Below are 23,074 nucleotides of genomic sequence, written 5' to 3' on the forward strand. Positions count from 1 at the left end.
TCCTACATCCTACATCCTACATCCTGGGGTTCCCGGACCAGAGCTATGGGAGCGGCGCAGCGGGCGAGAAAGCCCGCGCTCAACATTAAAAATTCAAAATGCACTTAACGAAGCATAGCGCGTAAACCGATAGCCAAGAAAGGCTAGGAGGAGAGAAGTGCTGGGTGGGGATAGGGCTAAAAAGGGGCATGGAAACGGAGGAAATGTAGGAGCAGCAGCCACCAGAAGGACCAGGAAAGGGTGTTGTCCGTGGAAAACCTTTTTCCTTTTTTTTTTTCCTTGTTGTTGTTGCTGCCTTTAATGCTATTGGCAGAAGATGCTACGTGAGCAGCTTTTGCTTTCAGGGGCATCTCGATTTATGCAGCGCCTGCGTTTAGCTCTGAGGAAAGTATAAACCCGAATAATCGCAGAAAAGGGTTCGATTTTTGTATAATTAAAAGACGTACCCAAAAACTTGGTAAAGTCTGGTAGAAATTGTGAAACGGATTTCAAAAATGGAAGATTTTTTAACAAAATTTATAGAAAAAGAATCTAAACGTTTTTTTTAACGGAAAAAAGGATTTTAAGATTCATAGAAAGGTTTAAAGATAGCAATCCACATTACTTTCCGAAAACTATAAAAAAGGGAAACTTTGTATTGCCTTTAAAGCCTAGAAATTGTTTAAACAAAGGTTTTACGATTGAAACTAAATAAGAACATTTTTTGTTTCGGTTTTAAATATAGTAATCTATTTTTCAAGAAATATTTTATAGGAAAATATTGTAAAAAATATTTGAAAATCGAACATACAAAATATATTAAAAGGCTACAGATGATGGCCCCGGCAAAAGTTCTTTTTAAGATCATAAAGAAATAGTTATAAATAAATTGATCCTTATTCCTTATCATTTAAAAGACAGATCGAAAGACGAACCACTTCCCGTAGAAATGTCTGGGCATTCAATAAGTCCATCACTTGTCCATCATCACCTTCTGTCGCTCCGTTTTGTCAAAAATATTGTAAAATCTTTTTTTGTGAGTTGGTGGCACTTTATCAACATTAGCGTTACTTGTTTTTCCCACCCCTTTCGCCCGCCAAACGTTGCGGCTCCTGGTGGTGCCTCCGCTGCTCCGTCCGCTGATGTTATTTTCTCGTGCTGCTGCCTTTTTCACGCACCACGCACCCTGGGAAACGGGCATCAGGCAACAGGGTTTCGGTGTTCGGTGCACGGTGCACGTTGGGAAAAAGTTAATTCAATTAGCTTGACTTTGCCACTTAAGCTTTGCCTTTTAATAATAAGCAGACGGTTAAGTACTTTGCCAGGCAACAGGACAGGCCAAAGAGAGAGACCCGGAGAGTCTGAGAGCCAGAAAGTCAGAGAGAGAGCAGCTGTCGGGGCTTGTGTTTAAATTAAAATTGCGAAAAATGTAACCAAGCATGGATAGGCCATATATATGAATACTCTTCGATATTTAGACTGAAAGATGATTGATTTTTGGGTAGGATTTTGGTCCAGAAAGGCTATAAAAATTAGGATAACTCTCCATATGAAAGGAAACCACTCCTAAAAAAGATTTATGTGATCTTAATGGAATCTAAAGTAGATCGGAATGGTATTTTGGGGAAATATCACAGAAATGGTATTTAAATAAGAAGAAAAGCTGTCGCAGTAAAAGTAAAACTGATGCTAACAAGCAATTCTGTTCCAAAAAACAGAGCATCTTCTTTTCATTTAATCAAAATTAATTGTCTTAAAATTATTTAGATGCTGTAGCATCTAACAGCATAACAAACCATCGGTACTCAAAATGCGTAAAGATTTAATTGAATTGATTTAAAGTTTTACCCCCCAAAAATAAAGGAATATAATCCACAAAAAACGAACAGTTAAATAATTTAGCAAATATTTTCCACAGTTTGTTGTTGAGTTTCTTGAATTTTGTGCTTAAAGAATAAAAACTTAAGCAAATAATCGAAAACTTTTCACCGACTAATCGGTCACCAATTAAGTGTTAAGGTCGTAAATCATTAGGCAAAAAGAACATGGAACATGAGGCACCCCCACTGCACTCCACTCCACTCCACTCCACTCCTCCACTGAAGTGTATGTTAAATGTCAATAAAAGGAAACGAACGGCCGTCGGACCTCCTGCTGTGGATAAATGTCAGAGTCAACATTGCGTATGCGTAATAAATGTCATTAGGAGGATGAGAGTGTGTGTGTGTGTGTGTGTGTGTGTGTGTGTGTGTGTGTGTGTGTGTGTTTATGTGGCATACGAGTGCGATGGTGTGAGTGGGTGGGGGTGGGTGGAAATTTGCTTGTGCAATTGCTCAGAAACATAAATCAAATAAACAACTCAATTGAAATGCTAGAAGGCCCCGCTGCCACTAATTTCATAATTATATTGTCAAAGACATTAGTGGGGATGTCCATCCTGCCGGGAAGAGAGGACATATGCATGCATTGTCCTGTGGAGCTGCCTCAGCAGGAGGAAAGCCCAAAGAGCACTCTCTCTCTGCTCTCTGCTCTCTGCCTTTTGGTCACGTTTCAACCTTTTGCTTAATGAGTAAATCGTAAACTAATTGCAAGATAATTAATTTTGATTATTTGTGTATTTTACTTCTAATTTCTGCCCCCCTTTCCGCTCCTCGCAGCCCCCACACAACGACATAATCAGGCAAAGAACCCCCCCGTCTCCAGCCGAAAAAAACAGAACCGAGGGAACCATTAAAAGCACATTAGCTTGTTAAGCGATCCCCTTTATCCTTTCACCGCGTAGGCACTGGACCTCCCTGCCACACGTGCAACATGTTTCTCTGCTCTCTGTTTGTTGTCTTTGTTGTTACCACTGCCTGGCCCCTGCCTGCTTTGGTGTTCCCTGTTCATACATCATTATCATTAAAGCGTTAAATTGTTTTGTTGTCTTAGAGCGATGATGTATAATGTATGAATTGTTCAGAGAAGGGAGAGAGACAGAGAGCATACAGAGAAGGGAATACAGTAATAGAGAGGGATATATAATGAATAGACTAGAGTAGGGAATAGAGATGGATAGAGACAGGTCCTGTGAAACACTGTGGACTACCTCCAAAAAGCACATCAAGTGCCGTCTGTCTGTGGCACGTTTAAACACGACTTTCCCCCATTTACAGAGTTTTGATTGCCAATAATAATTGCTGGGATTAGTTAGTCGAGTCGATTGTATCGCTCCTGACCGTAATAGAGTGTCTAGGGACTTGAAGGACAGCCAGATGATGGCTGTCCGATAAGTATACGAGTATTTGTAGAGGCGAGAGAGAGTGAGATACAGTGGGGTGTGAGACCTCCATGAGTGTGGGATAATTATGATGAGCAGTACAGCAAATACAAAGGAATTGCCTAAAACTCGATTAGGAAATTATGAAAAAGGAAAAGAAAGAAATTAATTTCAGGAGAATTAATCAACTAAAGAAATTCCCTGGAATATTCAATCAATTAAGGGAAGGTCAAGATATTTCAATTAAATTTTAGCAAAGAATATACACAGGCGTAGATAAATAATTTATTTATCTGTTAGTTTTTTTTTCTGCTAAAAACTAACTGCAGTGAAAGCTTTTTTTTTTGAACAGCTTCGACTTATACCTTGGGAGGTCATCTCATTTTCTTTGGACAGAAATTTGCGTTGGAAGGAAGTTTTCCTCTTTTGGATGGACAGAATTTTTGTCGCAATCTTTTAATATTAAACCCTTCTCCCGAGTTAAAAGTTCAACCTGCATTCCGGATAGAGAAATGAAACACAGTTATGGAAAAAAATGTTAAGGAATTAATCTATTTTACTGGAAATTTCAAAATCATTTTTTCGGGAAAATTTCTATTTATTCGTTTTCCTTTTTTTTAATTTATTTATATATTTATTTTTTTATTTATACATTTATTTTTTTTTATTTATATATACATATATATTTTTTTTATTTATTTATTATTTTTATTTCTTCCGCTGCAAGTATTTCTTTTTTAATTCTTTCTCATTGTATTTGCTGAAAATTATTTCACCAAATTTTTTTAGAAACTTTGTTTAATAAATTGGACATTTTTTTAAATAAATTTTTTTTTTTCGTTAATTGTTTTTTTTTTTAATTGTTAATTAATTTTTTTTAATTTTATTCTTAAATTTTGTTCATAAATTGGAGTTTTTTTATATGTGTATAATTTTTTTAAGTTTTAAATTTGTTTATAATTTTTAAATGTTAAATTTTTTTCCATAATATTTATGAAATTAAAATTTCTAAATTAAATTAAAACTTAACAGATTTACTCACTAAGCGATGTACAAGAAATCATATTTTAATTCCTAATCCCTAAAATACGAAAATAGTGTGTTCCACATATGTACATCTATTCTATTCTTCAGGTATGACCTTCAATCATCATTATTGCCAGCTCTTAAACTTATAGAGTTTGTTGTTTTCTTTTTTGTTGTTTTTATAGCCATAAACACTTCGACAGTTTTCCCCCAAACCATGGAAGAGTTTTCCCCCTACTACAGAGCACTGCCCATTCCATTTCCCCCATCATTCACTCAATTTCACTCATACAGCAACAGAAAAGGCAACCCCAAGGTTAAGGCAGAAATTAAGTCAAAAAAAAAAAAACACAAATAAAACCAACAACAACTTTCTTCATGCTACATTTGTAATTTTTCTTGTCATTTCGGTGGGGAGGGGGGGGGGTCTGAAACTTTTACTCGTAGTATTCCTTGTACGAATGTAGTATATATCTGCCATACTTTGTACATGTCATGATTAAATATTCATGATTTCAGTCACAAGAAGGCAGAAGGAAAGCGGCAGTTGTCGAAGGAAGCCAGGAAGGACGAAAGAGCGAGAGTGGAAGGCACATCTTTATACACGCAGAAAAGTATGCTACATTTTTATGGCTAACCCCCCAAAAAGAAAGAAGATATGTTTTTGGTATTAGTTTATTTACCGTTACACGCTCAGTTTCTCCAGAAATTTGTGAGCTGCAGGAGATAGAGTCTCATTTGGCACTGCCATTAATGTAGCCGCTAAGTGGCAATGTCATGCTAGGCAGGCAGGCAGGCAGCCCTCTCTCTCTCTCCTTTCTGCACCCATCATCATCATCAGAAGGAAGTGGGCATATCTTCACCCTTGAAAAAATACCACAAGCCCAAAGATATCCCGGGCCAAAAAGGGTGCGTACTGTCGGAGGGGGAGAGGCAGTTGGTTGTGGGGCAGCGGTCTATGCATATTTCATAAGCAATTACTAAGCACAAGACCCCACAGCGAAAGCATCGCGCTTTGGCGGCTTTTAGTCATTTTGCCATTGAGTTGCCACCAAAACAGAAAAAAAACAGCAGATGAAAACAGGCTGAAAATAGGCTGGCATTTGGGTGACCAAAAGTGTAGATACCCTAAAGAAAGATATTTCTGGAAGAAGATATCAGATTTTAAGGGTTTTTTGGCTTTAAAAAGGTACAAATTGGTAAGAAACGTTAGTTTTTAAGGACCAAAGCTTTGGATATAGCGTTTATTTCGTGATTTTATGGCTTAGCGATGCGATTTCAATATATTTTGGCTTTTGTAAGCGTAGAAGAGTAAGCTTTCAAAGGCCTGAGGGTTCAGACATCCTAACGAGCTATCGGTTTAGGGATATATCTTTGATTATGGTCCATTTCGATTGAAGAAGTGGCAAATAATAAGGCAATGATAGCCTTTCAAGGCATAAAACATTGAAAGATTCATCTTTTCTGAAATCTTTCAGCTAAAAAAGTTGCAAAAATTTATGAAATGTAAGCTCTTATTCTGGACAAAAATCTTCTTCGAATTGTAGTACTCCACTTTTTCTAGAGGGTATTCTTGAATTAAATGGCCACTCGACTGACGACTCAATTGTGGGAAAATGACAAAAAAACAAAGGCCAAGAAGTGCTCAAAAGTAGGCAACATAATTTATGATTAGATTTTATGACATCCCCCTACCCACGCTCCCACACACTGATGCCCACCCCCCGCCTTTCGCATTGTTTCTACCCATTTCCGCAAAGACTCGCCCGCCCAACCCCGAGCTCCAGCCCTTGTTTTGTTGTGTTTTTTTTTTGTTTTAGTCATTGCTTCCTATTATTTTGTTATTAAATTACAAGCAATTGCTTTTGACTTTGCGGATGTGTGTGTGTGTGTGTGTGTGTGTGTGGAGCGTGTGTGGAGCTCAAAGTTCAAAGAGAGTGAACAAATCCCCATTAAAAGTTAATTTTTTGTTTGATTAAATTTGCCATGTCATCAGCCTTGATGATGACTTTTTGATTAAACCAAAAAAAAAAAAAAAAACAAATATGATTAAAAATATGAGAAATGGTATTAAATTAAGTATTTAAAATTAATATTTATAGCTGAAAAAACAACAAAAACCAATTGAAAAGCGCAGGCCACAAGATTTTGTATCTTTCTTGAACACTTAATATTTGATCTAGAGCTCCATAGTTCCTTAATGATTTCTCTGTAATTAATTCCTCTTAGTCTCAAGATTTCCCTGTCATATGCTCACACAAATTCAAGCCCTAACCAGGGCCTGCACGCATTATAGTCGACTAAAGGATGTTATCAAACAGGAGGCTCTCCCGAATCACATTGCCAAATTGCGAGTTGATTATCTACCCATAGCCGGGGAGCCGTGTCGTCGTGCTGTCTGTCGTCTTGCCCAAACAAAAGGCAACAATTATCTTAATGCCAGGTGCAAGAAATTAATGTGCTGTAAGCACATTTCAGCACAATATAACTAACGAACATTGGGACTATGACTACGACTATGACTATGGCTTTGACTACGGGGTATAACGATGTCATCGCACTTAATCTTCGATAAAGGAAGCAGCCCTCACAACCACCCAGAACCCCCTAGAATGGAAACAGAAAGGTATAGAACAGGACAAATCGCTGTCCCAAGAACGCCTCAAACCCTCAAAGATAAGGTTCTGCTCCTCCCCCATTTATAAGAACTTCTTTCGGGCTGTGTCCTTCCTTTCTCTCTCCGTTTGTTGTCGCTGTCTCTTGTGTTGCTTCTGTTGTCTCTGTTGTTCCATCTCCGGGTGTCTCTTCTGTTGTCTCTGGGTGTCATCTATTTGTATTTTTATGTTCCTTTCTGTCAACGAAATAATTGAGTAACTTTTGGGGTTGCGCCTATGTGGTCCTTGGTCCTCTGAGGTGGCAGGACAGGTGGCTAGTTGTTGACATCTCGAGTGAAAGAAGGAGAACTGCGGGGAAAAAGGGGATAAGCGGAAACAATTTGATGCATTAGACAAAGTAGAGAGACATATTGGTAGGAGACTGGCATAACGATTAGTCATTTGAAAGGAAAGTAATACAGAAAATTAATAATCTTCGAGGGGGCAAGCCCCCTGCACACTCGTTTCGCTCATGTGCCAGCCCCCGGCAAAAAAATAGCATATAAAAAATAAAAAATAGAATATAAAAAATAGAATATAAAAAATTGAATATAAAAAATAGAATATAAAAAATAGAATATAAAAAATAGAATATAAAAAAAAAGACTATAAAAAATAGAATATACAAAATAAAAAATATAATATAAAAAATAAAAAATATAATATAAAAAATAAAAAATAGAATATAAAAAATAAAAAATAGAATATAAAAAATAAAAAATAGAATATAAAAAATAAAAAATATAATATAAAAAAAAAAATATAATATAAAAAATAAAATATAGAATATAAAAAATATAATTTAAAAATTATAATATACAAAAAATTAGTAAAAAAAAATATAATATAATTAAGAATAATATACCAAATATAATAAAAATGAATTATTGAATATAATACAAAATTTAAAAATAAAAAAAAATTTTTTAAATAAAAAACAAAACAAAATAAAATAATAACATACAAAAATACAAATATATAAAAATAAAAATATAAAAATATAAATAAAAAATAAAACAATATATAACAAAAATAATAATATAGGAAAAGTATAAGATAAAAAAATAATAATCGAACATCAATTTTAAAAAGAGCACATACAAAATATTACAAAAAATATTATTAAAACGAGGGGGAACGTTGTGAGTTGCTGCGGACACCGCAACTCTACAGTTATACCCGATACTAAGTCAGTATGGCTCTCCTCCGGCAGACGCCGCTAATATTAAACGACACGACAAAGAGTGCGTGCGAGAGAGACAAAAAATCAGTCTGAGCGTGACGTCGGGCGCTGCGTAGCCACTGCAAATTGATTTGTTCCTTTTGGCTATAAAAATGATCTGATCTGATCCAGATTCAGCAATCTGATAGATATGGTCATTATCTATGATTCTGCGTTTTTAGTTTTCTCGAATCTGCAATATTGTGGATGCAACAGATTATCGTCCTTTGTGGGGGCGGAAGAGCATGGGGCGAAATTTTGAGATATACGTTTTATAGTGACATCTTAAGGGAGTGTGTGTACCAAATTTGGTGACTCTAGCCTTAATAGTCTCTGAGATTTGTGGATACCTCAGATTTTCGTCCTTTGCGGGGGCGGAAGGGGGTGTGGCGAAATTTTGAAACAAACTCGTCTCGGTCCGATATATTAGGAGTGTGGATACCAAATTTGGTTGCTCTAGCTTTTGTAGTCTCTGAGATCTAGGCGCTAATGTTTTACTCTAAGCAAAGCCGCCTATGCTACGTGTGTGTTAGAGAGAGACAGGGCGAGAAAAAATGAAATTGTTTTCTTGATGCTGGCTATAATAATAATACGATCCAATTCAGATTCCGCAGTCTTAAAGATATGGTCATTCTCTACAATCCTACGTTTTTGGTTTTCTCATATCTTAAAATTGTGGATGCCACAGATTTTCGTCCTTTGTGGGGGCGGAAGTGGGCGGGGCGAAGTTTTGAAATATTTTTGTAGCAGTGACATATCACAGAAGTCTGGATCCAAAACATCGTTGCTCTAGCTCTTATAGTCTTTGAGCACTAGGCGCTGAAGGGGACGGACAGACGGACGGACGGACAGACGGACAGACAGACATGGCTCAATCGACTCGGCTATTGATGCTGATCAAGAATATATGTATATACTTTATGGGGTCGTAAACGATTCCTTCTGGACGTTACACACATCCACTTTTACCACAAATCTAATATACCCCAATACTCATTTTGAGTATCGGGTATAAAAAGTAGAACCAAAAAAGAAAACTTTGAGGAATAACTAAATTTTTCTTACAAAGAACTTTTTTGACACGCAAAAAACAGAGTAGATCATCCTCTCAACTAATTTCTGGTCGCATTTCCACAAAAGTTTTACAACATTTAAGCCCGGGCTGGGATACCAATATTTCCTAGCATTTTTTATGGCCAAAACGCTTGCATACTTGTAGGCCTTATCCCTTTCCAATGCATTGGGCCGCAACAGGATTCTTGGGGGGACTTTTACGAGCTTACCAGCGACGTCCACCTGTTCGGCATACACAAATAAGGAGGAAGCAGTTCCGACTACAAATATCGAATATTTTTTGGGTGCGTGGGAAAACCAATTTCCCCAGGTATAGCAGCCGCACTTACTGCTTCCTATTTTTGGTAATATGACCATTTTATGGCTCACGCATGTGGCAAGTGGCGGCAGCGTCTTGCGGGTTGGGAAGTGCCAAAGCTAAACACGTACTACGTACTGCGGACTACAACTAGGAGGCAGAGCAGATGAAATATGTTTCACACAACGCCGACACCTGTTTTTTTTCTTGCCTTTTTTGTTGTTTTTAATGAAACAATCTCGGCAAATATGATATTTTGTATGCAAACATGCAAAATATGTTGAAGAAACCCAACGAGAAAGAAAAGCAATGGCAGGCAGGCAGTAGAAAGCGCACTCGTCATAAAAAGAAATACGGTAGGGGCCCCATGCTGAGCCTCCATGGCTCTACCCTCTCTATCTCTCTCTCTATGGGTATATCATTATGGGGGAGGAGTGAGGGGATGAGGGTTACCTTACATCTTACGTCAACAGATAAATAAACAAATATTTGCGATGACAATAAGGCGGGAGCGCCAAGTCGCCCGAATTAACGTGTACCTTGAAGGTGTTCCAGAAAACGGAAAATTAAGGAGATTTATAGAGAAAAATTTCGAAAGCTCGAAAGCCAGGTGTTCAAACAGCCAAACGCTACTTTTTATTTGTTTATTATGTCCATAATATTAATCGAATCGAAACTAGTTTCTGCAATCTAGTAGATAAGATCATACTTTATCAAAATTGATGGAAATCTCACTGAAATGGCTACCCAGAACACCCCCAAATGGGCCCCCAAAAAAGCGGCCTTCAATTGAACACTTGGCAAAATATTCGGCATTCCAAACGCATTCCAAAGTCAAGAGATTCCCGCTTTTAATACATCAACGCCTTTTGTCGGCTGCATTTGAAATGAGAGGCCCAGAGAGAACCCTTTGATATATCCGTGCATATTTTTGTTATATGTTAATGGGATAACGCACCCTCTGAAAGGAATGCCAGGGCTCTCTATCAATTTTTGAGGATATTGTATATCAATAATTCAATATTTATTTTCACTTTTTGTCACAATTTTCCTGCCGTAACGAGGAAATTTAATCTTTTTCTCCACCTGCTTTGGCATTCCGCTTTCCACTTCCTTGTGTCGCGACCCCTCCTCAGATATACGCCGAATATATATGTTTTTTTTTTTTCTGTTTCTCCGTTGACGGAAGATCCCGAAAACGAAAACCCAATTAGTTAAGGGATGACGACATTGATGGCTGAAATTTGACATCACACACAGAGAGGGAGAGAGAGAAAGAGAGAGAGAGAGAGGGAGAGCGCAGAAGGAAGGAAGGAAGGAATAAAAAGGGACATCGTCGGAGGAGGAGACCAATTGATGATTGCACTCGAAAATGTATTTATACGAATTGGAAAATAATATCATACCCACTCCTAGGGTTTCCCCGTAATCAAATCAAAGAAATATTGAAAACTTCTTTTATTTTTTCCCTTGAAATATATATATATTTTTGTTAGCTATTAGAGTATTATGTGGTTTTTGTTTTTGATTGTCAGCCGCTGCAGGGGGATGCCATAAACGATTACGTTGAGACCAGTTGACAGGACAACAAAGGGACTCTAGAAAATCATAAAAGACTAGGATTGTGGGTGGTTTTTCTAGGGGCTGTTGTAGGTCTGCTTATAATGAGGTGCTTGTTAGGTGCTCCCACAGATCATATTAAGTTTCATTTTGATTATGTTTTTTTTAAGGGATATGATTACTTTTTTTTGAGAGGCAAACAATAGGCAGGGGCATAGTATTTTATAAGAGATTTTATAAGTTTTAAAGGGAATTTACCAGGGGGCCAGCATTGTTGTAGGGAGTACTGTGGAGAAACCCCTGGCCCCTAGCTCCTGGCGGTTTACACTTCTATCATATGGAACACTTCTCCAATTAAAATACTTTATAAACAACTAGAAAGTATCATTCATTATTCCACTTTCGAAATGTCCACTAGAACTAAAGGACTCTCTTACCCCTTCAACCATACATTTCTGTATATATTTCTCTTGTGTGACTATCTGTCGAATATTCTTGTGGCGCCTCCTTCTCCTCGTGCCCTGCTACTAATTACAATTTTGTGTGCTGGAATATTTCTCAGGCTTTTCCTTTGGTCATTTGCACACTTTACACGACTGCCCGTCTTGTAGTCCCCATGGACCTACAGCTGGACATTTGTCCTGCAGCCATATCATGGGCTCCCAAACTCCTGCCCGAAAGCGCACCTCCCTCTCTGCAGCAACAGAGCTGTCAACAAATTAACTGTGACGCTTAGGGGGACGGGGGGTCCGTAGAGTGGAGCCTACAGTGAGAGATATCCACAGTGTGAGGGGCTAGAGTGAGAGAGATATCCCCAGAATGTGGGCTTAGAGGGAGACAGATATTCATAGAGTGGGGCCCTGGGTTGAGCCTTGGTGGGTACGACATGCCTGGCATGTTTTGTTGCCTAGTTTTGGGCGGACCGGGCCATATGTGTCGTAAACTCCCACCCACACACATGCACCCAAGGGCCCTGGCAGCTGCCTTTTGCCCCACAAATATTGAACAATTAGCTCCGCTCATGCCACACATTTTCGGGTGATTTAAATTTTTGTCCATCCTCCATTACTCTCCTGGTATCTCTCGAGGCATTTCATAAACTGCGAAGAATTTTGTGCCTTGAAGACTCTTAAAATGGGTACAGATTTTGGTTGGAATTCCAAAAGGTTTTGGAAGTGTATGGGGAGAGAAAATCTTTGGAGAAGTACTGAACAAAAAAATTGTTTATTTTTTAATTTTTAATTTTTTCTTTTAGAGTTTTTTTATATTTTTTTTTGCCTTATTATTATTATTATTTTTTTCCTTATTATTATTATTTTTTTCTCTTTATAATCTTTATTTTTTTCTTTCTTATTTATTATTTTTTATTATTTTCTTTTTATTAATTTTGTTTGTATAGTATTTTTTATACAATTTTTTTAATATTATTTTTTTTTAATATTATTATTTTTGAATATTATTTATTTTAATATTATTTTTTTAATATTTTTAATAATATTATATTTAATATTTAATAGTTTTTTATAATTTTTGTGTTTTTTTTTTTTATATTAAATTTTTTTTATTAGTTTTTGTTTTGGAAACTAAAAAATTTCTTCTTTGCGCTCACACTTACACTCCTTCTCTCTGTTTCGATCTGTCTCTCCCAGAGTGGCTTAGCGCTTAACCTGCAGTTTTCACGTTCGCCCCGTACTCAAAGAGACCTCTCATCTCTCTCTCTCTCTCTCTCTCTCTCTCTCTCTCTCTCTCTCTCTCTCTCTCTCTCTCTCTCTCTTCTCTCTCTCTCTCTCTCTCTCTCTCTCTCTCTCTCTTCTCTCTCTCTCTCTCTCTCTCTCTCTCTCTCTCTCTCTCTCTCTCTCTCTCTCTCTCTCTCTCTCTCTCTCTCTCTCCGAGACCTTTGCCAAGAAATTCTCCATTTTCCTCCAATTTATTGAGAATATATAAAAACCCTCGCCTCCATAAATATCTTTCAAGAGCAAGCCAAATTCGAGGGCTCTTGGAAGAAAGTTTTCTTTTGGTTTTCTTTTTTTTTCCTGGCTCCAGAATTACCTAGCCTTATAAACGATGTATACTTTTTTGTATAAATAATTCTGGTACGTGCGGTAATGATGCCGACACGTGACAAGGCGACAAGACAGAGAAACAGACGACAGCGCCGCTGAAACGAGATATATATTTTCGGGGGAGATATTTATGATGGCAGTCGGCGGTGAAGGTGTATAAATTTGCATGAGCGACTGCCGCAAAAAGAAAAGAAAAGAAGCTGCTGTGTGGTGCCCCCATATGTGTGGGGCAAAGTGGGGGTGGCAGGAGCCAAAGCACTGCATAAGCAGATAAACAAACAATACATAAATTGTTGGAGATCCCAGCATGAAATTAAGGTGGGAGCTCCTTATGCGGGGCACGTTTCCCCAAGCTTTTCCTTTGGTTTTCTTTGACTCCCGCCTTGACATTGGGGCTTTGATAACAGTAATAATCATAATAATAAGAGGCATATAATAACAATCATTTTCTGCACCAAAAATGGTATGCACCTTCCTTCCGTCCAGGTCCTGGCCCACATCTCCCATTAAAAAACACACGACTTCGATGTATTTTTTTATAGACTGTATGGTTTATTTTTCTTTATTTTTTCTTTCTGTAAAATTGGTTTATTTATGGCAATATTTTATATTTATCATCACAATATTTTGATAGGCCACACCTCATCGGTCGTATCATCGTTTCATCATCGTTTCGCGGGGGGTAGAAAACTGTGAAGATAAAGCATGAAGAATATTTATAAAATTAGTCCAAAGTGTTTATATACTCTTAAATAACACATATATCTTTTATCTATTCTTTATAGCCGATGTCATTAAACCATAAACTGTTGTAGAACCAAGAGAGAAGCGCACAAGAAGCCACATTATGGAGATGTTACAAAACGTGAGTAAATGTGCCAATTTGAGTTTGTACTTGATTAAAATATTTAAAGAACTCTTGAGAATTAAAATAAAACATCAGAGATATGCAGTAATTGTTTAAGAAATCAAACAAAAACAGCTGAAACGTTCAGAGTCATGGTTCTACTATAATAACAAACATTTGCGTTTATTTCCTAAAAGTATGCACTCAAAAGCGCGTTTTTTTAGCATTCATTTGAAGGCCAGGTGTTCAATGAGCCAACAGATACTAGTTTTGTTTATACTGGCTTTAATAATGATCCGATTTCAACGGGCTTTGGCAATCTAATAGATATGATTCTGCTCTATGATTATACGCTTAAAGAGGTATCAAATCTTATACCAGAAAAAAAATTGGTGAAGGAATTAATTGAAAATAAACTCTGTACTACAAGGTTTTTAATACATTTTTAGCTACTGATTTTTAATAAATATAACTTTCAATATTTCCACACTAATGGACTGATGGACTATAACCACAGTTTCCAAACAACATAAGTGATTATTTTCAACAAATATTACTTAAAATATATATGAAAATTGTACAAAATGATACGCGGTCTACCAAGTCTCTAAAATTATTATAAAAACTCTATTCCGGATGAATCCTATTTTAAACGAATATTATATGTATGAAAATTGTACAAAATGATACTATTATAAAAACTCTACTCCGGATGAATCCTATTACAGAAGCAATCCAGTCGGTTTATCCATGTATTTACTCCCTTAAACATACATCTTTCGCATAAATCTTCTTTGTGTCGGAGGTTCTTACAAATTATATAATTTTCGCACTTTGAGAAGTATTTTAATTATGATTTAATCTTCGCTTCGCCTTACACTGTCTTCGAATTGGATCTGAAATTGTGTTTGTCAAATTGTAAATCTCTTGAATGGAAGACAGCGACCCATTTTAGTAATTTGAGCAGCCATAATTTGTGGTTCAAAAGCGTGGGGTGTGTGGGGTGTGATGGCGGGGGTCTCCTTGCAATCTCTTGCTATCGAGAGAGTAAACATTATGCCTGCCCATCGTGCCAGCTTGCCATCTTTCAATCTGCTCATTTGTCAGTTTGTGCCTGCCTGCCTCCTGCCTGTCGTATCCGGTCAACAACTCCACATGGAGTCCCTTTTTTGTGTGAGTAGGTGTGTGTTTTTTCCTTTTTTTCCTTGTGTGTGTGTGTGTTTGTGTGTTGTCCCTCTTTACTCGATTATCAATCTACGTGCCAATGCAAGATTGAGAAAGCTTTTCAAGTGTCTAGACATTCGTTTGGGGAAAACTATGGGAAATGCGAGGCAAACAGTGCTCTACAGATATTTGTCTTTCACTCAGAGAGGGAGATCCTGCCGTCGCTCCTAAAATGGGGATCTATCTTTCTCTCCCGAAAAGGGGAATGAGTTTGAAGCTTAATTACTGGCCTTTTGGGTCAAAAGGGGTGGGGCAGCCCCAAAAATCGAACTGATTTGTTTTTGTACCAGCAGGACCAGGGACCAGGGACCAGGACTAAGGACCAGTGACCAGGCCTCTCGTTTAATGCAATATTCCCCATAAAGAAGAAGCCTTTTTCGCATTCATTTCCCAGCGTATGAGTGTCGTCTGTGTGTGTCTGTTGAATCGAATGCGGGTCCTTTTCATATAACTTTGTGAACCGGACAGCAGGCATATCCTTGTCATACAATCCCACACACACCCACACCCACACACAAAGGCAACAAATTAAACTGTTCCTCTATTTGCAAATGAATTGTGCGTGGCGTAATTTCGCCAGGAAACTTTCTTAAGGAAAAAGGATATGTGATATGGTATGGGATGCCAATAGATGGAGAACCCACACACACACACACACGTTACACGTCCTTTACGCTTGAAATAAAATAAGTAGCATAATACTCGTACAAGAAAAACTGCTAACGAAATTGAAATGAAAGAAAAGGATTCTCTCTCTCCAGGAAGAAAACTTTGCTGCCTGCTGCTGGCCGCCTGCTTTTGTATCTCTCTTGATCTCTCGCTCGCTCTGTGTGTGGAAAGTTTTTTTGTAAGGGGCCCAGGATGCAGGATGCCTTGGTCCTTTCTGGCATTTCATACGCTCAATTGCTGGTGGTTAGCCAGGGCCGGCTGCGTGCTCTGGTCGACAGTCAATTGAAAATGAAATTGGTAAAAGTTAGCACACACAAAACTGAACAGAAAACCTCTTCTGTCTCTTCTCCACGTGCGGTGCGGGAGGGGGATTTTGTGCGTGGGGCATCTCAAAAGAGTTGCCTCAGGATGAAGCAGCAACAACAGCAGCAGCAGGACGCAGCAGTACGCAGCAGGACGCAGCAGGACGTACGGGTGTACGTGCGGACAAGCATGCATAATGAGTAGCTCTGTGGGGAGTGGAAGTCCTTTTGCTCGCTGGTGTCTGGTGTCTCTACTGTCGCTCTCCCTGCTGAATGCGGGTTACCTTTGCAAATTAATACTAAAGAGACGCGTAAAAGTATGCACCACCAAATAGCAAACAGGCTACGTGCCTGCTCTTCCAGCATGTCCCTGCATGTTTGTGCAAGGACTCTCGCGTCCGTCTTTCCGTTTTCCTGATGCTCCCACTGCCGCTGCTGCTGTCCTTGCTGTTGCTGCTGTACCACTGTGTCCATAGAGTCCTCTTGTTATGCCCTGACCCTGAAAGGGGTGCATATGACTATTCTTTACACATGTGACATGTCTAGTATTTTTGTTGGAATTTTCAATGATTTTATCTGGTATTTTCCTTGTCATTTTACTCGTATTTTTAAGGTTCTTTCTTTCTTGGTAGGTTTCGGTTCATTTCTATTCATTTTATTATCTACTATAATCTAATATTTTTTCTGGTAGTTTTTCTAGTATTTTTCTGGTAATTTTCCATTATTTTTCTGATAATTCCTTTGGTATTTTTCTAGTAATTTGTCTGGTATAATATTTTTTGAGTTCAATTTAATATCAATTGTTTGTGATATTTTTTCTGAACGTTTTCTGATAATTCTTCCCGTTTTTTAAGATTTTTTGGTAGTGTCTGGTGCATTTTCTTATGTATTCCTAATCCCCAGATTGGAATGGGGTCGTAAAACAGGTTCTTGTCACAAAATATACCCACTGAAATATGTTATAACTTGTATTTTAAAAACTTTCTACATAAACCATACCTATATTAATGAAATTTATATACCATACATATGGATCTTATTATTGATGATTGGTATTTATGGGAAAACTTTCTCATTCCTAAAGATAATTCAACTAATCTTGATATGGGCGTTTCTCCCAAAGGAGACACACACAAAATATCATAATTTTTTAGCATAAAAATACACTTTTAAGAGCATTCGAGCCTCGCTCTCTAGCACTATCATTTATTCCCCTGATTTTATGAATACCTTTTTCGCACTGTATTTTTACTCTTTGATCATAAAAAAAAAATGTGAAAGGAAAGTTGCAATGTTTGGCAAATGTTTTATCAGTGGGACACGTTTTGTTGTTGGAACTTTTTATAGATTCCATTTTGAGTGCATTTGCTTGTTGCGTTGACTACGCACAAATTTCAGCTCAGTTCTGTTCTCTTTCCCTTTTTTATCCCTTTGGTATTTTTTACGATTTATCCGGCGAACAGCAGGCACACACACACACACGCGTGCAGAGAAGTCTATGGGGTTGACAGGGTGAGGATGGGGGGGCCCCCTTTGTGACAGATTGTTGAAGCTTAAGTTTGGTAGAGTAGAGATTTAAGTGTTTTGTTGTCAGGAGAAGGATTAACAGGGATCTGCTGCTCATACTCGTAGGTGTGGGATAATGGAGGGGAGCAACAGGGGAAGAACAAAGTTTGTTTTTATGCTCACACTACTGCAACAGATTATTGAAAGAAGTTAAGAGTTAAGATGGTTTTTGCAGCGGGTTTTATTTGGCCGCTGAAGAAAACAAAAGCAGTTGAACAATTGTGGAGAACAATATGGCCAAAAAGTGGCTTATTTTGGCCTTAAATTTGTGGCTGTGTTAAATATACAAATAATTTTAAGGAAACTTGGGAAAGCATTTCGTTTTCGTCTCGAAAAACATGCGTAAATCCTAGACTTTATGACAGAAAAATGTCTTAGGTTTCAAAAATCATATAAATCTCCAAACAGAAATGTACTTTGGTAGTATTAGGATTTTCAGTATATTTCTGGTAAAACTTGAAGTATTTTTCGGGCAATATTTAAAAAAAGTATTTTTCTGGTCATTGTTCGAGAATTTCTCTGGTAATTCTTCTAGTATTTTTCTGGTAAGTCGTAGGGTATTTTCTGGTAATTTCCCTAGTATTTTCTGGTAATTATTCTAGTATTTTCTGGTAATTATTCGAGTATATTATTGTATTTTATAATATTTGTTTGGTAATTTCAAGTATTTTTGCCAGATTTGTTTCTGTTGGTCAATTCGTTGGTCGGTCATAAAAGAAATAGAAAATCATAGTCATTGCATCTCCAACTCCGTCATAGATGTCGAATACACAATTTTATATACCTTAAATATTTATCATAAATACAAAATAAAATCTACTCACTCATCCATGGAAAAAGTCACACGGCATGTCACAAATCACAAGAAATACCACAAGAAAATATGATACTTCAGCGATCTTTGAAACTTGATTTTTAAAAGATCCACTTCATCCAGAATTTCCCATTTTTAGGCGCACATCTAAAAGAGAAAAGAGGGTTTAGTTAAGAATATGTTTGTAATACCATAATGCATCAATTAATGAATGAATTAATGATAATTTCAACGCAAAATATTTCCTCACTCAATTCCTTAATTTTCCCCGTAAATTTGTCATTAATTAAACAGGAAAATGCATTTTCAATTCGATTTGAAACATGAGTATTGCATTACAATTCCCAATTGGTTTTTTCTGTACCATTTCTGTGGTGAAATTGATGTCAAAGCTAATGCTGTTTGCTCTTCCATTTGCCTAATTTTATCATTTTGTTTGCAATTGATATTGGAATAATTCTTTCTCTCTCATTTTTTTTTCCGTGGCATTTCCATTTGCATTTGGCAAAAACTTTTTTGAGCTAAAATACAAATGGAATTGTACTTTTTTTCGGTCTCTTTCCGCGGCATTTTTTTTTTGTTTCTGCGAAATTCTAGGGAAATGGTTTGTGATAATATGTAGATTTTATTTGCCTGAATTTTAGTTTCAGGCTTTTTCTGTATTTCTGCTTGCTGTTGGATTTTTCCTGCACAAAAAGGTATTGCTGTGATTTGAATAGGATATGATTATAAATATTTATAATATGCACTTGAAGATGGGGGGGGTTTTTTTTTAATGGAAAAATATTTGTGAAGGAAGGAAAAACCTGGCTTTGTTATAAATGGAATGCCTTTAACAAATAGGCTGTGGTTTCAATTGATTGAAAACTAAGTAAATATTACTTTGGTTTCAAAGGAAATAATTTATAAAATATATGCCCGGAAATATATGCCTGATATGGTTTCTCCTTAAGGGAATTTTGTTATTGAGGATAATGTCGAATAAGTATGTTGAATTTTGATATGCCGATGCACTTAAAAACTTGTGTATTTTTTCCCAGTTTATAATTTGTACTATACAAAAATGTATAATCATTTTACAAATATTTCCCTATTTAGACACTTAAACTAAATACTTTTCCCTAGTTCATAGAATTTTCTTGTTTTTCCTAACATAGGTTTTAGGTTGATACGATTTGGACGTTTCGTTGGGTAATTTGTAGCCATTATCTCTTCAAATTTTCAATAGATTGCGAAGCATTTTTTATTAAATTCGTTTATTACGTCAATTTACGTTGCGTTGCAAATTTTATTTTATTTTATCACATTAATCAATGTGTGATTTCTATCACTTAGGAGGTTTTTCCTTTTAGGCTTCTCTTCCTCTCCTGCTCCTCTCCCTAATTGCATTTATGGTGTTGTAAGAGAATTTTATGAACTCTCTGTACTGTTTTTTGTTTGTTTGTTTGGGGGTTACATTATTAGCAGACACTGTAGACACACACAAACACAAAAGAAATCGCACATAAAAATTTATTATGACACGCCTACAGCCACTCGCGGACGAACAACTCCCCCGCAATTTTCGCATTTCGCATTAAAGCAGCATAAAAATAAATAAAAATGTGGCGCGAAAAGCAAAAGGAAATTTCCATGGAATATTTGGGAGGGAATATATACTCACATGAGCAACAACTGCAGTGGGGGTTTCCTTTCTCCTTATTTTCCTCTTTTTTTCTTTTTGTTTTTGGATGAGTTTTTCCCACGGCGACTGTGTCGTTTACATATCGTTTCCTCTGCCATTTTGCTTCCTTTTTTCGGGATGGTTCCACGTTTCGCTGTCTAAACGATTTACGACACTTTTCCCAACTGCTTCACGCACACATTTGCACACATATTGTTTGTTTGTCTCTGTGTGTGTGTGTGTGTGTGGGTGTATCTGTGTGTTATTAGCACACAGATACTGTCGGAGAGATACTGTTAAAGCAGCACAAAAATGCCGCACACGTTCGTTTTTATTATGTTAAATGTCTCCTGGGGGCACCAGCACAGCACAGGACAGCACAGGACAGGACAGGACTCGACTCGACTTGAAGCAGGAACCAGTAGCCAGCATCAACAGCAACTTGTTTCCATCTGGTTTTCCCTCCTTTTGGTTTTCCTCCCGTTTTCATCGTTTGGTTTTCCTCGTTTTTGTCGCTTGGCTTTTGTCAACTGTCACTGTGGCCTGTCACATTTCACATTCACTTAGACGACATTCGGATTATAAGCAGCGCGCCAAAAAGTATGCTCCCCCACACAGAAATTAGCACAATCTGCTGCTGGACACAATTCTCGTGCTCTTGCTCCTGCTCGTCCTGCGGTTGGGGGCTTTCTCAGTGTTTGCTCAGTGGCCTTCTTTCAGCCGCTTTCAGGTTACGGAACGCCGCTCCACTCGCGACTGACGACGGGCCAAGGCATCGCTCGGTGGAAAGTCCATGGCCGGGCGATAGGGATTTCGTGTAATCATTTCTCACCTTCACACGAGAGACACGAATGGCAGAAACGACAGAGAACGAACGTGTGCGACCGAACGGCAGGTCGAGAGCTTCGTTTCGGCAAAAGCTTAGACTTCGGCGTGGGCGATTTGTGCTCTGGCTGCTCTCTTTTTAATAGCTGTACCTTACGGTAACTCTCTTTTACGTTTGAGTGGGCTTCGGCTTCAGGCTTTGTATTGCGGGATTTTTATTGCTGTGGTGCGTTTCTCTTTGAGTGGAAATCCTTTTTGGTTTCTGCTTGTGGGATTACTACTCTTATGTTTCTTTCTGAGTGAGTGGATTTAGCTGAGGCTGCTTTTGATTCTGTTTGCCCTTTGGAGTGCGCTCCGAAGTGGTTCTGGCTTCAGTCCGAGCTCTTTTTTGAGTGTGCGGATTTAGTAGGAGATGTTTTGACTCTGTTGGCTCTTTCGAGTGACGCCCAACGAGCTCTTCTTGAATGAGTCGCTTCAGCTAACGGAAATTCAACTCTGCTTAAGCGCTCTCTTTTGAATGACTTTAGGACTAGGATGCTTTGAGTGTTGTTCCTTTTTGGCGTCTTCTGTTAATTATCTTTGAGTGAGCCGTCCTACTCTAGTAGCCCTCTTTGAGTGGGGCTGCATTCTCATCCTTTAAGGCAGTTCTAAGCCGTTCCACTCTAAGAGTATGATGGACTTTATTTGAGTATTTTTTGAGTATTTTTTTTTAGCTCTGAAATAGTTCTTGGATCTTTTTTCCGGGCCGGAATTGAGGTCTGAAATGAGCTAAACTTTACATAGGGCCTGGCACTTAATGCGTAACTTTTGAGCTGCATTTCTCTTGAGTTGCATTCTACAGTTTGCTCATTGAGCTGCAGCTTGCATTATGCACTCGTGAGTGGGTTCTCTCACAGGCAAAGTCGAGCCTCAATAGCAGGCTACAAATGTGCTCCATGCTCTTAGATGTTTTCGAGTGGTTTCTCATTCAGTAAGCAAACGAGTGATATTTTTGTTCTCTTTCAAAATCAGCCTCTGGAGTGACTTCGTTTGAGTTTCGGAAGTCTACTCTCATCACTCATTGGGCATCGGTTTTATGCTCTTTCCTGCAGCTTCGGCTGTCGTTAGCTTTCCCGATGATGTGCGCTCTTCTGCTGCTCGGAGCCAAATTCACCTCACACACGAACGAGTCGAGTGTCCTACCTTCGGGGGTTCGGGAAAAGCACGACACACAGACGCACACACTGGACTCGCGGAAAAGACGAGCACGAGCACGGGGGCCATGCTCTAGAGCCTTGGCCAATCGTAAAAGTTTTCCACGGTATTTAGTACAATTTCGGGATTTGGCAGGATGTAACGAGCGGTGTAAGGAAACAGAGAGCGCGCGTATCCTAACCATCCTATCCGTGTGCGATAATTAAGCAACAACACAAATACATAACCGCTACAACAACCAAATAAAAAAAAATATATGTAAAATTGAAGAAAAATCTGTAAAAAATATATAACAAAAGTGAAACGAAATCTTTATAAAAAATTAAGAAGAAAAAAGGAAATGCCCGAACCGGCAAAAAGTGTTTTCTGACCAGAAATTAGCCCCTCGCCCAGAAGTAAACCCCCCGCGCAGAAATCGTCAAAGTCTTCGGCTTGCCTCGGTTCTACGCCTCCCGCCTCCCCCCCTCTGCCATGCCACCACTTAACCCCATAATGTCTTTTGTACATGTGCGTGTGTGTTGTGCCGCAAGCCGGTTAATGGTTCGACGGTGAAACCTAGGCTAATGTTTCCCCCCTCAGCTCCTGAAAAGGAAATCAACTGTAACTGTAACTGTAACCCCGATATATACGTATAGATGGATTCCAAACATAATGGTAAATCTTTGTCAAAAAAAAAACGGAATAAAAAAATCTTCAGCAGCAGCAGAAGCAGCTGTACCTTTGTGTGTGTGTTTGACCTGGAAAATCGAAAAATCGTTGACATACTTAGGTTTTCTTATAATTTTTCTTTGATTTCTAATATTGTAACATTTTGTAAGAGATTATCAATGAAAGG

At 38.0% G+C, this 23,074-nt stretch overlaps 1 protein-coding gene and 1 long non-coding RNA gene across 9 annotated transcripts in view; one reads left to right on the plus strand and one right to left on the minus strand.

The window, feature by feature from the left end:
* LOC108162108 (tyrosine-protein phosphatase Lar) overlaps window positions 1–23,074 on the plus strand; it is a 160,694-nt gene that overhangs the window by 10,224 nt on the left and 127,396 nt on the right. For all 8 annotated transcript variants that reach the window (XM_033393463.1, XM_033393464.1, XM_033393466.1 and 5 more), the window contains exon 2: window positions 13,921–14,000. The gene's annotated coding sequence lies outside the window, so the exon portion shown is untranslated. The remainder of the gene's footprint in view (window positions 1–13,920; window positions 14,001–23,074) is intronic.
* LOC117188901 lies at window positions 13,682–21,001 on the minus strand. The gene is made up of 3 exons (XR_004472949.1): window positions 20,221–21,001; window positions 18,568–18,704; window positions 13,682–13,825 (listed from the first exon to the last, which is right to left on the minus strand). It is a non-coding gene; the product is annotated as an uncharacterized LOC117188901 (long non-coding RNA).

This window comes from Drosophila miranda, chromosome 4 (genome assembly GCF_003369915.1).
Source record: "Drosophila miranda strain MSH22 chromosome 4, D.miranda_PacBio2.1, whole genome shotgun sequence".
NCBI classification, from domain to species: Eukaryota; Metazoa; Arthropoda; class Insecta; order Diptera; family Drosophilidae; genus Drosophila; species Drosophila miranda.